This window comes from Protopterus annectens, chromosome 12.part0 (genome assembly GCF_019279795.1).
Source record: "Protopterus annectens isolate FY-2018-M chromosome 12.part0, PAN1.0, whole genome shotgun sequence".
Lineage (NCBI taxonomy): Eukaryota > Metazoa > Chordata > Ceratodontiformes > Protopteridae > Protopterus > Protopterus annectens.
Window position 1 is genome coordinate 298,263,218 of NC_056746.1, and position 14,732 is coordinate 298,277,949.

Here is a 14,732-nt window from a genome sequence, read left to right on the forward strand (position 1 = left end):
ATAATTCAATAATATTTGGTGTAACATAAACTGAAGAAAAATTTTAAAGTTTAAAGTCTTTAGATGAATTGTATAAAATAGTCAAATGGTTTGAAGTATCGAGGCTTACCTCCCCCTCCTCCCTCAGTTGTTGGTGTTGGTGTTGTTCCTGTTCCGATAGTTGGGGCTGTAATAAGTGGTTTTCCGTAAATTGTAATGAGAGGCTCCTGTCCGAAAATTTAAGGAGCGCTGTGGGGTCCCAACATGGGATACCTGTTCAGCACTGTTGTTATCATTCTCTTGGTAAAAAGATCGGTTGTTGTTACTAAATCCATTTTCTTCATTAATATTATTTCTTTCTTCATTTTGGCCTATGATGTTACTTTGAAGGGTAGCCATAGAAGTAAAATTAACGTTATTCTGGGAGGGGGGAGGTTTAGGGTATGCTAACCCGTTACTGTACGCTATTCTGTCCCTTTTCAGTTTCTTGCATTTTCCTTCCTTAATTTTATCAATATATTGGTCTATGCTAAAGAAAATCCTGTCATAGTCATATTGGTAATGAATAAAATTCGAATGCTGTTGAATTGTCTCATTTAAGTTGGTAGCTATCTGCATAATTTCTGTGGCTTGCAGTTCATAATGTTTGCATATCATTTCTAAAAGCTCGCAGCCATGTCTGTTGAAAAGTTGAGCTAAGTCTTTGTGGAATGGTGAACCATCCACTAGGCCAGTATGGCATTGCTAAGAACGCAACCCTTTTGGCACTATGCCTTCACTTAGGCACTCACGAAAATAGGCAATCTCATTTTTCAACTTTTTATATTTTATCAAATGGTGGTCAAGTTGCTTTAATAGAGTAGAAATGTCTGTTGGATCCTCGGCCGGTTGCTCCCTGGTTACACTTGTAGTTGGTAATTGAAATGTTAGTGGTTCAGATAACTATTCGGTTAAAGAGGGGTGCCCCAATAAGCCCTTTGGATCGTTGATTATTGCTTTTTGATTTATTACCCCTTAGGTCATTGTTATTAACTTGGGTCGGTAGTACAGATGCATTACAATTAGATTAATTTCTGTTAGATACAGGTGGAGTGCGGACCTCTTTGTTAGTGTTAGCACTGTTGTTACAGCTCTGTGTTTGGTTGTTACACAGATTTTCTACTTTTTTGGTTAAAGCTTCAACTTGTTTCGAAAGTGCTTCAACCAAAGGTATTAAGAGTGTGTTCTGTTGATTATTAAGATCAATATCAGGACTGGGTGATATGTCTTCAGGCATGACAGACCAACAAACGCAAAAAGTAACAAACAAGTGAAAACAAAAACCAGAAGACAAAATTACCCTGTACTTGTGAACGCCAAGGGAATTCTTGTATAGTCCACACTTGTAAATTCTCCACACTCAAATGGCTGCTGTAGACAGAATCCAGGATAAAATCAGTTATGTTAGATGCTAAATAAATGTCCACAAAGAGGTCCTATGCGACAAAATATCCATATGAATCAAGTAGTAAAAAAGATTTCTCCAAAAGCTTTATTGAACCAATACTGTGAAGCGCTTTTCGTTCCACTAATAGTGGGACTTCTTCAGACAAACAGATTCTGACAAAAACCAAGGTTTAAATACTGAGATGAATCTATGAATGAATTTAAAATAAAATCAACAAAACTTCAGAACCATTAAAAAGATTAAAAGCATCGCTGAGATGTCATTATTACAGTATCTAAATAAATACTAAATATAAGACAAATATAAAAAATATATATTTTTATATATATATATATATATATATATATATATATATATATATATATATATATATATATATACACACATACATATATGAATAAATCGCATCAAAGAATCAAACCTCTTTGTGGACATTTATTTAGCATCTAACATAACTGATTTTATCCTGGATTCTGTCTACAGCAGCCATTTGAGTGTGGAGAATTTACAAGTATGGACTATACAAGAATTCCCTTGGCGTTCACAAGTACAGGGTAATTTTGTCTTCTGGTTTTTGTTTTCACTTGTTTGTTACTTTTTGCGTTTGTTGGTTTGTCATGGCTGAAGATATATCACCCAGTCCTGATATTGATCTTAACAGAACACACTCTTAATACCTTTGGTTGAAGCACTTTCGAAACAAGTTGAAGCTTTAACCAAAAAAGTAGAAAATCTGCGTAACAACCAAATACAGAGCTGTAACAACAGTGCTAACACTAACAAAGAGGTCCGCACTCCACCTGTATCCAACAGAAATGAATCTAATTGTAATGCATCTGTACTACCGACCCAAGTTAATAACAATGACCTAAGGGGTAATACGTCAAACAGCAATAATTAACGATCCAAAGGGCTTATTGGGGCACCCTCTTAAACCGAATGGTTATCCGAACCACTAACATTTCAATTACCAACTACAAGTGTAACCAGGGAGCAACCGGCCGAGGATCTAACAGACATTTCTACTCTATTAAAGCAACTTGACCACCATTTGATAAAATATAAAAAGTTGAAAACTGAGATTGCCTATTTTCGTGAGTGCCTAAGTGAAGGCATAGTGCCAAAAGGGTTGCGTTCTTGGCAATACCCTACTGGCCTAGTGGATGGTTCACTATTCCACAAAGACTTAGTTCAACTTTTCAACAGACATGGCTGCAAGCTTTTAGAAATGATATGCAAACATTATGAACTGCAAGCCACATAAATTATGCAGATAACTACCAACTTAAATGAGACAATTCAACAGCATTCAAATTTTATTCGTTACCAATATGACTATGACAGGATTTTCTTTAGCATAGACCAATGTATTGATAAAATTAAGAAAGGAAAATGCAAGAAACTGAAAAGGGACAGAATAGTGTACAGTATTAGGTTAGCATACCCTAAACCTCCCCCCTCCCAGAATAACGTTAATTTTACTTCTATGGCTACCCTTCAAAGTAACATCATAGGCCAAAATGAAGAAAGAAATAATATTAATAAGAAAATGGATTTAGTAGCAATAACAACCGATCTTTTTACCAAGAGAATGATAACAACAGTGCTGAACAGGTATCCCATGTTGGGACCCCACAGCGCTCCTCAAATTTTCGGACAGGAGCTTCTCATTACAATTTACGGAAAACCACTTATTACAGCCCCAACTATCGGAACAGGGACAACACCAACAACCGAGGGAGGAGGGGGAGGTAAGCCTTGATACTTCAAACCATTTGACTATTTTATATAATTCATCTAAAGACTTTAAAATTTTCAATTTTTCTTCAGTTTATGTTACACCAAATATTATTGAATTATTAGCCCGTGGTCATTAATTTGTTCCTACCTGTCGGGCTAATTTACTCACAACTATTTTTGATTTTAAGTTGTTTTTGAGGAAATTAAATTTGTGCATGTATTTTAGTAATACAAATCCAGTTGACAACAAGTTTCATATAGCAAGTACATTTATTCCACCGACACATCCAGTTTTGGCAGCCTTTAAATTAATGTGCGAAAACGACTTTAGGAATATGCTTTACTTAAACAGTTTAATGTATGACCTAATATTTCCAAAGAGGGCAGATTGTCTCTCACATTATTAAAAAATACTGCTATTCGGATTATTCAACCTGACAAGGGTGGTGGTTTGGTTATAATGACACAATCACAATATATTGAGAAAATGTAATCTCTCCTCGACAATACTGCTTATCAATTATCTTCCAAGAACGAAATGTATCAAGCGTATAAAGTCATAAAATCTACATTTAACGACTTCTTTATAGAGGGAAGGATTGACTTGACTACATTTAATTATTTGAACATGCTTGCACCCAAGATTCCTATTCTTTTCGGCATCCCCAGGATTCATAAGTCCTTAATTAACCCCCCCATGCGACCACTAGTAGATGGACGTAATAGTATGACGTATCCATGTGCCAAAATTATTGATTCAATTTTGAAAAAATATGTACTGAAAGAAAAAAACATATTTAAGGATCCGTGGTCTTTTTTGTATAATATCAACAACGTCGAGTATAATGATTCATTTAATTTCTTAACAGTCGACGTTAAAGATTTATATACATGTATACCACACACAGAAGGTATTGAATATGTTGGCTATATGTTGAGAAAGCACCAAGCACCTACACTTGAGGTAGAATTAGTTGAACAAATGCTTGATTTAGTGTTGTCCTATAATTTTTTTACCTTCAATAATAATATTTATTTACAAAAAATAGGGGTGGCCATGGGTTCACCTTGCAGCGCTAGTTTCGCCAATCTAGTTATGGCCTATTGGGAACAGGATATAACAAGTAGAAATCATGACCTTACGAATAAGATCAGGTACTATACACGCTTTTTAGATGACATTTTTATTCTAATTGAAGGGAATGAAGATACAGCACATGAATTAGTATAATTTTTTAATTCTATTTTTAACTTTCTAACTTTTACATCCAACTTCAATAGACACAGGATTAGTTATTTAGATGTAGATTTAAGGAAGGACCTTAAAAACAAAGTTTACTATGCTAACATACACAGGAAAGGTACCTATTCTAATACTTTATTACACTATTCAAGCTGCCATCCCCTTTATCAGAAAAAGTCTGTTGTAAAAGGTCAATTCGTACGGGTGGCCCGAATGGTATCAAGGAACGATGATTTTCATGATGAATGTAGTCTTTTGTGTTCTATGTTTACCATGAGAGGTTATCCTAAACACCTTATTGATGAAGTTATGTCTGAGGTTGGATCAAAAAGAGAAGCAGGTACCTATATCCCGATTCTTAATGCCTTGAATCAAGTACCCGTTCCTGTAAGTACTAGTGAACCCATGTATATTAATGTTTCCTTTATTACTCCCTATAGCTTAGACAGTAACTTTATTTCTCTCATCATTAATAAAAATTGGAACATCATATCTAACGATGGTGTTCTGAGTAAAAAATTACCACCTAAGCCAAAGATTGTCTGGAAAAAAGGGAGAAACTTGAAACAGATATTACAAAACAATGTGTCACTAGGAACACAGAGAGTAGGTATGTATCAGTGCACATATGATTACAGGGCAGACATTCACAGTAAGGAACATTACATATGACCTCAAATATAAATTCAACTGCTCGTCAACCAAAGTAATTTACTTGGCACAGTTCCAGGCTTGTCCTTCATTTTATTTAGGAAAAACTGATAGGAAACTACAAGAACGGGTCTACGAACACCTATACGCAATCAAGAAAAAGAAAACAGAGAATGCACTTGCTAAACATATTATTGACAACCCTAGCCATAATTTCAGTTTTAAAGCAATTGATACCATATCACCCGACAGCCGTGAAGGACCCTTTGATGTCCTGTTGGAAGTCCTAGAACTTTTTTGGCAGATTAGTTGCCATGCCAATGCCCCCCCAGGCCTTAATGAGACTATCACATTATATCCGTTACTGAAACCGAGAAGCCTATGACGTTGATACATACCATTGTCATGTTGTATACTCTTGTGGGGGAGGGGGGTTGCTTGCTTTTTTTTCAGAGTGAATTTCTGTACACTGCCACGCACTTATGGAGTCATTTCTCCTTAGTAACCTTGCATTTTACCTTTATATAGGTTTACTAGTTGCTGTTTGATTTTAAATTTATTGTTTACATGTTAGTATATACAGGGCCGGCCTTAGCTCAAACAGCGCCCTAGGCGAAAGCACTGCTCTGGCGCCCCTTAAGCCCCACCCACACAGAACACAAGGAACACCCCTATTTGAGCCACGCCCACAGAAGGGTCACTCCCACAAAACATTCCAGTTCTTTCCATGTTTAAATGCATGAAAATCCAAGTAATACTGTAAGACATCTTGTAGTTTAGTTGACTGCAATTGAAGGCTGAATATCCTTAAACCTGGTTGATCTGTTGCTTGTGTAGTGTTCATCTGCAGTCATGAGACAGTATTAACTTTTTTTGCAATGTGCATTGATGTTTCATTGATGTTTGTGTAGAAGTTCTCATTTGGTCTAGTGTAGCAGCAACTCTACATTTTTACTATATACCCTGATGTGCTTCATGCTCTTCACAGGTCAGCAATCAAGTCTACATACTTCAGACAGCTACATAGTGATGTGGTGGTGCTGCAGCTGTATGCTGGCCCAGAGGCCAAAAAGGAAAGCAGTGTTACTACAGTCAGTAATGTCTTGAACTTTGCATACAACTTAACACTAAGCAGATTTCAGAATTGTATTGGCAGTGTTTATCCATTATGGGTTGCAGATGGATATGGGACCTTTAAATTCAGTTTTAAACAGCAGTGTACTACTTTCAGCCACCATGTCAATGCAAGTAATTTGAAGACATATTTAAGGCGAGAGACATCGATAGTGTCAAATGATTTATTCCATTACTTGTCAAGTACATTTTTATATGCAATCTTTGACAGTAAAATTTTGCATTTGTACAAACTGTCAGGTCTGGTTGACCAATTTGAAAACAGGTTTCAGTTGGCACAATTAATGCTAGAGACATTGAAATAGTCAGATTTTATTTCATTGCTGGCTGCTAGACATTTACTTTATACAGTTCATAAATTGTCAGATGACTTTATTGCATTGCTCTCCCATTACATGTACAGTTCTATATGCATGTTTGACACTTGTATAAACTGCCAGGTGCACTTGAATTGTCACTTCATGTGAAAGACATTGGAAATTGTCATTTAATTATTCCTTTGCTGGCTACCAGATGAACATTTCCAACTGCAGTCTTCAACAATAAAAAGTGTTTCACTTGTAAAAACTGTCCAGTCTGCTTGATTTAAAACATTGGGTTTCAGTTGGCACAATTAATGTTAGACATTGAAATTGTCAGATTTTATTTAATTGCTGGCTCCTAGACATTTCTGTATGCAATATTTGACAGTTAAATGTTTAACTTGCAAAGTGTCAGGTCCACATGAGTAACTTCAAGACATTCATTTAGCTGGTTCAGTTCATGCTTGACATTGTAGTCCGAGTTTTATTCCACTGCTGCCATTAGATGTACATTTCTATATGTACATGTTTCACAATGAAATGTGTGAGGGCCACGTGAATGGACACCCTTCATGTCAACAATATTCATTCAAGTATTCCTTTGCTGGCTATTAGGTGTACATTTCTAAATGCAGTGTTCAACAGTAAAAAGTGATTAACTTGTACAAACTGTCAGGTCCACTTAAGTTGAAGACATTAGATTTCAGTTGGTGCACTTCAATGTTAGACATCAAAATTTGTCACATTTTATCTGCTGCTATTCATGCATTTCTATATGCAATACTTCACAATTAATGTGTAACGTGAACAAAAAAAGTGTCTGGTCTGCTTGAGTAATTTTGAAAAGGTTAGGCATAGTTCATGTTAAAGACATTGAAATAGTCAGATTTTATTTCATTGCTGGCTACTACACATTTCTATTTAATGTGTGACTTAAAATGTTTAAATTGCCAAACTGTCAGGTACACTTGAGTAATTTGAAGACTCATTTAGCTGGTTCATGCTTCAGACATTGTAATAGTTTGGTTTTATTCCCCTGCTGCCATTTGATGTACATTTCTATATGCAATGTTTCACAGTGAAATGTTACACTTGTACAATCATGTCTACTGCAGTCTTAGAGATTTCAGTTGGCACATTCCCTCTGAAATGTGGTGTATCATTGTCTGGTAATTTATTAAAGACTGGCACTGACCCTATTGGCATTCTACAACTACACCTTTAATTACACAATGAACCCAAGATTGGCCCTAGGGTCTACACAAGCCTAGCCATAACCAATTCCCTGAAACATTAGCAGATGCAAGAACAGGGTTTGACTTTGTTATAGCCATTCAGGTTTGCCAGTCTCAGTAGTAGAGAAGTGCACAACTGACAGTACTCAGCTTCCCTACCAACTTTGCTGTACTGCTTCCCTACAGGAACTCTGGCATACTGCACAATTGTTATGCCTTACACTGTAAAATCTTGACTACAGGTTAAATCAGACGTCAAATCATGCATAATTTGCACACCATTCATTACCTACCTAGCTACTTACTAAAGCTGCACTTATCGTGCCTTGCACTGAGCAAATCAATTATATCACCATAGTCTATCTGGCAAGATACCTCATTCATTGAGATCATAGCCAAGGCCACAAGTCTATCTTGTCACATAGTACTTAAATATGTTAGTTGTAGTTTGGAGAAGCTTCTCTCACCAGATGCAACTGTCATTAGCAGTGTCAACAAAATGTGCAGAGCTACCACTACCTGTGGGAATATCTCAAGTAATACGCGCTTTATTACATTGACATCCAGCACTGAATCCCTTTGGAGTAATGTGATAAAGTGTTTAATTCCTCATACAGCTGTACTACATCAATATCAGCAGATTCCAACTGGGTTAACAGACAGAATTGAAATATGTTCAGTAACTACCAAGAGTTCTTGTATGTTGTAGAGAAGCCAAAAGTAGCACTGAGCTGGACATTGAGTGAACCCGTCCTTCACAGATGACTGCATCAACATGAGTGTTGAGTTGACTTTATTCTGTTCAGGACTAAGTCATTTGGTTGATAAAAGCCTCCGCTTTCCTGGGTCTCACCTCATCTGCACCAGGAAACTGGAATTCTACCTCCAGTGCTTCTGCTAGCTCAGTAGTAGTTACTTTTGCCATTTTGTACCTTGTGGCCCTGTATTATGTTAAAACACTTTTCAGTTCATCAAGCAGAATCACTGCTTGATCAATTTGCATGGAAGAGCTTTGCAAATGTTTACTGACTTTTCCAACCTTCACTAATGCATCATACCAGACCACCAGTGCTATTAAAAACTTAACACTTGTGCTAGCCATGCTGCTTCAGATATGCATTAGGATCTTTTGTAAGTTCTGCCACTGAAACCAAGGCATTGGAAAGTGCACCCACTTTAGGGTGCTTGACACTTTCTACCCTACACTTCCACCTGGTCTCACAAAGTGGCTTTACAGATAGACCTGACAACATCACGGCATTGGAAAGTGCACCCACTTTGACACTTTCTACCCTACACTTCCACCTGGTCTCACAAAGTGGCTTTACAGATAGACCTGACACATCACAAAATATTTTGTACCTCTGAAAAGTGTACATTCGTTGCAGATTACCAAAGAATGAAACATCTACTGAAGACTTTGCAGCATCACTTTTTACAAGATTGAGATTGTGACAGCCCGAGGGTACAAAAATGCATGTGGATTTAAAGACAAGATTCCTGCAACACCAGAATGTTTCCTTTCATATTTCGAGCCAATATGTCATAACCCTGGCCTCTGCAGTTATCTGGTGGAATTCCCAAACTTAAGTTCATTTAACATGGTCAGTGAGAAATCCACCAGTAGTCCCAGTAACATGGAAGGACAAAAAGTACCCCTTTCCTTCCAGTTTCATTGCATTCACAAAACAGACAGTTTCATGTGACATGTTACACTTGTATTGTCATGTCTGCATGAGGCAACTAGTGTTCAGTTGGCACAGTTAACTGTATACTGCAACTGGCAGATAGACTGGCAATGACCCTACTTCCATTATGCATGCAGAAACATTAGCAGACAGAAGAATAGGGTTCAACTTTGTCCTAGCAGTTCAAGTAAGCCAGTTACAGTAGTACAGAATAGTGCCTAGTTGACAGTACTTTGTGCTGCTGCCCTACAGGAACTCTGGCATTGAAAAGTATCGTTATGCCTTCCGCTGTAGGATCAGACTATAGAGTACATAAGATGTGAAATCATACATACTTTGCACACTGTTCAGTCTCTACCTAGCTACTTACAAAAGCTGCACTTTTCATGCCTTGTAATCAGTTGTATCAGCATATAACATCTGGCAAGAGCAGTTATTAATTCAGATCATAGCCAATCCCACAGGTTTACCTTGTAACATTGTACTTGTTTGGAGAAACTTCACTCCCCAGATGCAACTGTCACATGCAGTGCCAACAAAATGCGCAGCGCTACCTCTAGTAAGAGACAAATACACGATTACATTAAGGACATCAAGTACTGACATTACTCCAAAGGGATTATCAGTGTTTAATTCCTCATACAGCTGTACTGCATCAATATCAGCAAATGCAAAGTGGGTTAACAGACAATTGAAATATTTTCAGTAACTACCAAGAGTTCCTGTATGTTGAGGAAGCCAAAAGTAGCACTGTGAGCTGTAAGCGGAGTGAACCAGTCCTTCTCAAATGACAGTGCAACAACAAGAGTGTTAAAAGTTGACTTTAACACTTATTGTACTGCTCAGCAATGCTGCTTCAGAAATGCCTTAGGATCCTTGCCTTTTGTAAGTTTTGCCACTGAAACCAAGGCATTGCAAAGTGCACCCACTTCAAATCACACTGCTTTGACACTTTCTCCTTACACTTCAACCTGGTCCAAGTGGCTTTACAGTTAGACCCAACACATGCCAAAATAGTTTGTACTAGAGTTAGAATGTAAACAGTGTACATTCATTGCAGATTACCAAAGAATGAAACAGCATCTACTGAAAAGTTAGTTTGCATCAGCAATTACTAGATTGTGATTGTGTGACAGCCAGAGGGTGCAAGAAATGCATGTGGATGTAAAGAAAATTCTTGCCTGAACAGTTTCCTTTCATGTTAACAGCCATTCTCATAACCCTAACCCTGGCCACGGCAGTTTTGTGGAACTCCAACTTCAGTTCATTTACCACAATGTCACTGAGCAAGCCAGCAGCAGTCTCAGTAGCCTGGAGGACGGAGAAAAGTACACATTTCCTTCCACAGTTTCATTGCATTCAGCAATACAGACAGTCTGACATTTCTAGATGCAATGTTTCAGTGAAATGTTACACTTGTTCAGACTGTCATTTCTACTTGAGTCACTTAGAATCAGTAGGCTTGTTTTCACAATGTTAAATATACTGTACCAGTCAGATAATTGATCAAAGACTGGCAATGATCCTATTGGCAGTAGGCAACTATACCTTCAGTACACATGCAAGAACATGTGCAGTTGGCTTCGCTATACCCATTCAGGTATGTTACAATATAGAAGTGCATAGCTGGCCATACTTGGTGCTTACCTGCCAACTCCACTGTAGTGCTTCCCTACAGGAACTCGCATACTACAGAACTACTGTGCCTTCTGCTTACAACTGTTGTAAAGTCATACAAAATTTGCACATTGTTAGATTCATACATAACCACTTTCTAAAACCGCACTTTTCTTGCCTTGCACTGAGCAAATCTATCAATTATATCAGCAGAGTCTATCTGGCAAGATATTTCATTATTAATAGAAATCATAGCCAAGCCCACAAGTCTATCCTGTAGCATAGTACTTCTTAAGTATGTTTTAATTAGTTTGAGTTTTGAAAAGCTTCTCTCCCCATATGCAACTGTCACTGGCAAAGTCAACAAAATGCGTAGAGCTACCACTACCTGTGGGAATATCTCCACTAACCCACGCTTTTTCATTACATTAAGGACATCCAGTGCTGATAATCCCTTTGGCATAATGTGGCAAAGGGTTTTCAATTCCTCATACAGCTCTACTGCATCGATATCAGCAGAGTCATTGTGCGTTAAAAGATTCTGCAAGTCTTTACAGAGCTGCAATAGCTCATCATCAGAAACATTACAGAGGTCTTGTATGTTGTAGAGGAAGCCAAAAGTAGCACTATGAGCTGCAAGTTGAGTGAACCTGTCCTGCACAGATGACAGTGCAACATCAACAAGAGAGTTGAAAAGTTGATTTTAAAATTCTGTTCAGGACTAGTTAGACACTCATCGTCACCTTCATAACCAAAAAGCTTCCTCTTTTTCCTGGGTCTCACCTCATCTGCACCAGGAAACTTGAGTTCTACCTCCAGTTCTTCAGCTAGCTCAGTAGCAGTCACTTTTGCCTTTTCGTACCCTGTGGCCCTGTATTCTGTTAAAAACCTTTTCAGTTCTTCAAGCAGAAGAACTGCTTGAGCAATCTGCATGGATGAGCTTTGTAAAAGTTTACTGACTTGTCCAACCCTTACTAATACATCATACCAGATTACCAGTGCTATTAAAAACTTAGCACTTTTCATTGTAATGCTCAGGGATGCTGCTTCTGAATATGCCTTAGGATCCTTCCCTTTTGTAACTTCCGCCACTGAAACTAAGGCATCATAAACTGCACCCACTTGGTATCTCACTGCTTTCACACTTTCTACCCTACACTCCCACCTGGTCTCACACAGTGGCTTTACAGTTAGACCAGACACATTATCCCGAAATATTTTGTACCTCTGAGTAGAGGATGTAAACAGAGTATACATTCGTTGCAGATTACCAAAGAATGGAACAGCATCTATAGAAGACTTTGCAGCATCACCAATTACCAGATTGAGATTATGACAGCCACAGGGTACAAAAAATGCACGTGGATTTAAGGCCAAGATTCTTGCCTGAACACCAGAATGTTTCCCCTTCATATTAGAGCCATTGTCATAACCCTGGCCTCTGCAGTTTTCGAGGGGAACTCCCAAACTTTTGAGTTCATTTAACACAATGTCTGTCAGAAAACCCCCAGTAGTCTCAGTAACCTGGAGGAAGGACAAGAAGTACTCCTTAACTTCCACACTTTCATTGCATTCAGCAATACGGACAGTCAGTGACATCTGTTCCTGATGGCTGCAGTCAGGAGTGCAATCCAATATAAGAGTAGTACTTTGCATTTGTTATCTTTTGCAAAATAGAGTCTCTGACAAACTTCGATATTAACATTATCAACTCGTTCTGAATGGTTTTCCCCAAGTAGTGATCATGGATCTCGGCATTACTGATCCGACGAAGATGCTCTTGTATTACTGGATCAAACTTGCCCAACAGCTGCACTAACCCAAGGAAGTTGCCATTACCACTTGTAAAGAGTCGATCCTCACTACCCCTAAATGCCAAGTTATGTTGGGACAAGTACTGACAGATTGCAAGAAGTCTTTCCAAAACGTTTCTCCAGTATTTTCTCTCAGACTTAATCATGTTCTCACGGTGGTGATCAATGGTGGAGCTATTCTTAAGCCTCAAGTGCAAGTCACTCCACTTAGCAGCAGCTTCTTTATGTTTCACTGACTGCTCGTGTTCTACAAGCTTTTGGCCCAAATTTTTCCAGTCACATGTTCCTGTACTAGACAGGGCAACTAAATGAGTACTGCTGAAGAGTTTGCAAAAAAAAACAAAATACTAAGTCGCTACTTTCAGAATACACCAACCAAGACCTTCTGACTGTCTCACCATTTGTAAGTCTTTTTGTATAGAAGATAGGATTAAATCTTCTATGGTGATCATCATAGGGAAAAGTGTGATTCATTATCTGAACAGGCCCTTCAGCACTTAACAGACAGCGAACTTTATCATCCATGGGATCTGGCCATTTACCAGGGTCACTATCGACTTCCCTGCATGTTACTGGAGCTACTTCCTTATTTTCCTCCTCACATATATCTACTACTTGGTCAGATACAGGACTTGCTCCTAGCTCTGACCACACAGGAATAGAGTCAATGGATGCCCCAGACACCGACTCAGCTCCACACTCTCTGACACACTCAGCATTACCAACTGCAAGGTCAGAGCCATTATCACACACCTGTGACTCAGATTCATTATATGTACATCCAGTACCAGTATTCTCAACATCTACCATACAGCAAGCATCGCTGGGACTTTGGCAGGAACTGTCACTTTCACCTGGTCTGGAAGGACTGCTTGGCACCTCAACATCTACCATACAGCAAGCATCGCTGGGACTTTGGCAGGAACTGTCACTTTCACCTGGTCTGGAAGGACTGCTTGGCACCTCAGAGAAATCTGCCTCTTGAAGCATTTCACTGTCCCTGTCTTGCAGCTCACTGTCTAATGTATGACTAGACTGCATCAATCGCATCATTGAAGCACGTAAACTAGCCACTTGCAATTCTCTCTGAGCCTTTCTTTTTCTATTTGCTGCACCAGAAAGCTTCTTTGGACCTTTTCCAGGCTGTCTGTTAAAAATAAAATTTGGAAATTCAGATGTTAGGAATGGAAGTTGCAGTGTTCATAAACTCCCTCAATTCTTAGAGCTGCCTACCCACCCAAGTCTTGCAATTCACCCAAGTAGGCCTTGCAACTACAAATGGTTGTTAGTACATGTATTAGAGCCAACTTTATACTATACAAAATTAGAAAACAGCAGAATTTTTATAGGCTTCTCAATTACTGGCACTAAACAGCCAATTCAAATACAAGAATCGGTCATCTGGAACTAGAGCTTGCTTACATTGAGCACATTTACCCTCCCATCTCATCCTATCCATTTACTTGTAAACATTTTGAATGCTATTACTGTACTGGTTCATAAAGTGATGTTGTGGCTCAATTTTCATCTGATTTACTGTCCACACAGATCATGCCTACAATGTAAGGCATCAGGAATGCTATTCAGTTGTCATGAAACTGTTTACCGATTCACAGATGCAGAGGAGGCAGTATTCATTGCAGAGGATGCGGTATTCATTGCAGAGGAGGCAGTATTCATCGCAGAGGAGGCAGTATTCATTGCAGAGGAGGCAGTATTGATTGGAGCACTTGAAGCTTCCGAATATTTCAACAGTAGGTTCCTATCACGTTCAAGGTAACCAGTTTCCCAAATATCTATGAAGGACGAAACATTAGTGTAAACATACTGTATGGCACAAAAAAGAGAGAAATAAGTCAACACCATTGATGCACCACCACAC

The 14,732-nt window shown here is 38.4% G+C and overlaps 1 protein-coding gene and 1 long non-coding RNA gene across 2 annotated transcripts in view; one reads left to right on the top strand and one right to left on the bottom strand.

The window, feature by feature from the left end:
* Positions 1-14,732, top strand: part of CHMP4C (charged multivesicular body protein 4C) — a 537,594-nt gene that overhangs the window by 186,989 nt on the left and 335,873 nt on the right. The gene's annotated exons all lie outside the window — the stretch shown is intronic.
* LOC122816530 lies at positions 6,345-10,856 on the bottom strand. Its single transcript, XR_006367085.1, has 2 exons — positions 9,068-10,856; positions 6,345-8,974 (listed from the first exon to the last, which is right to left on the bottom strand). It is a non-coding gene; the product is annotated as an uncharacterized LOC122816530 (long non-coding RNA).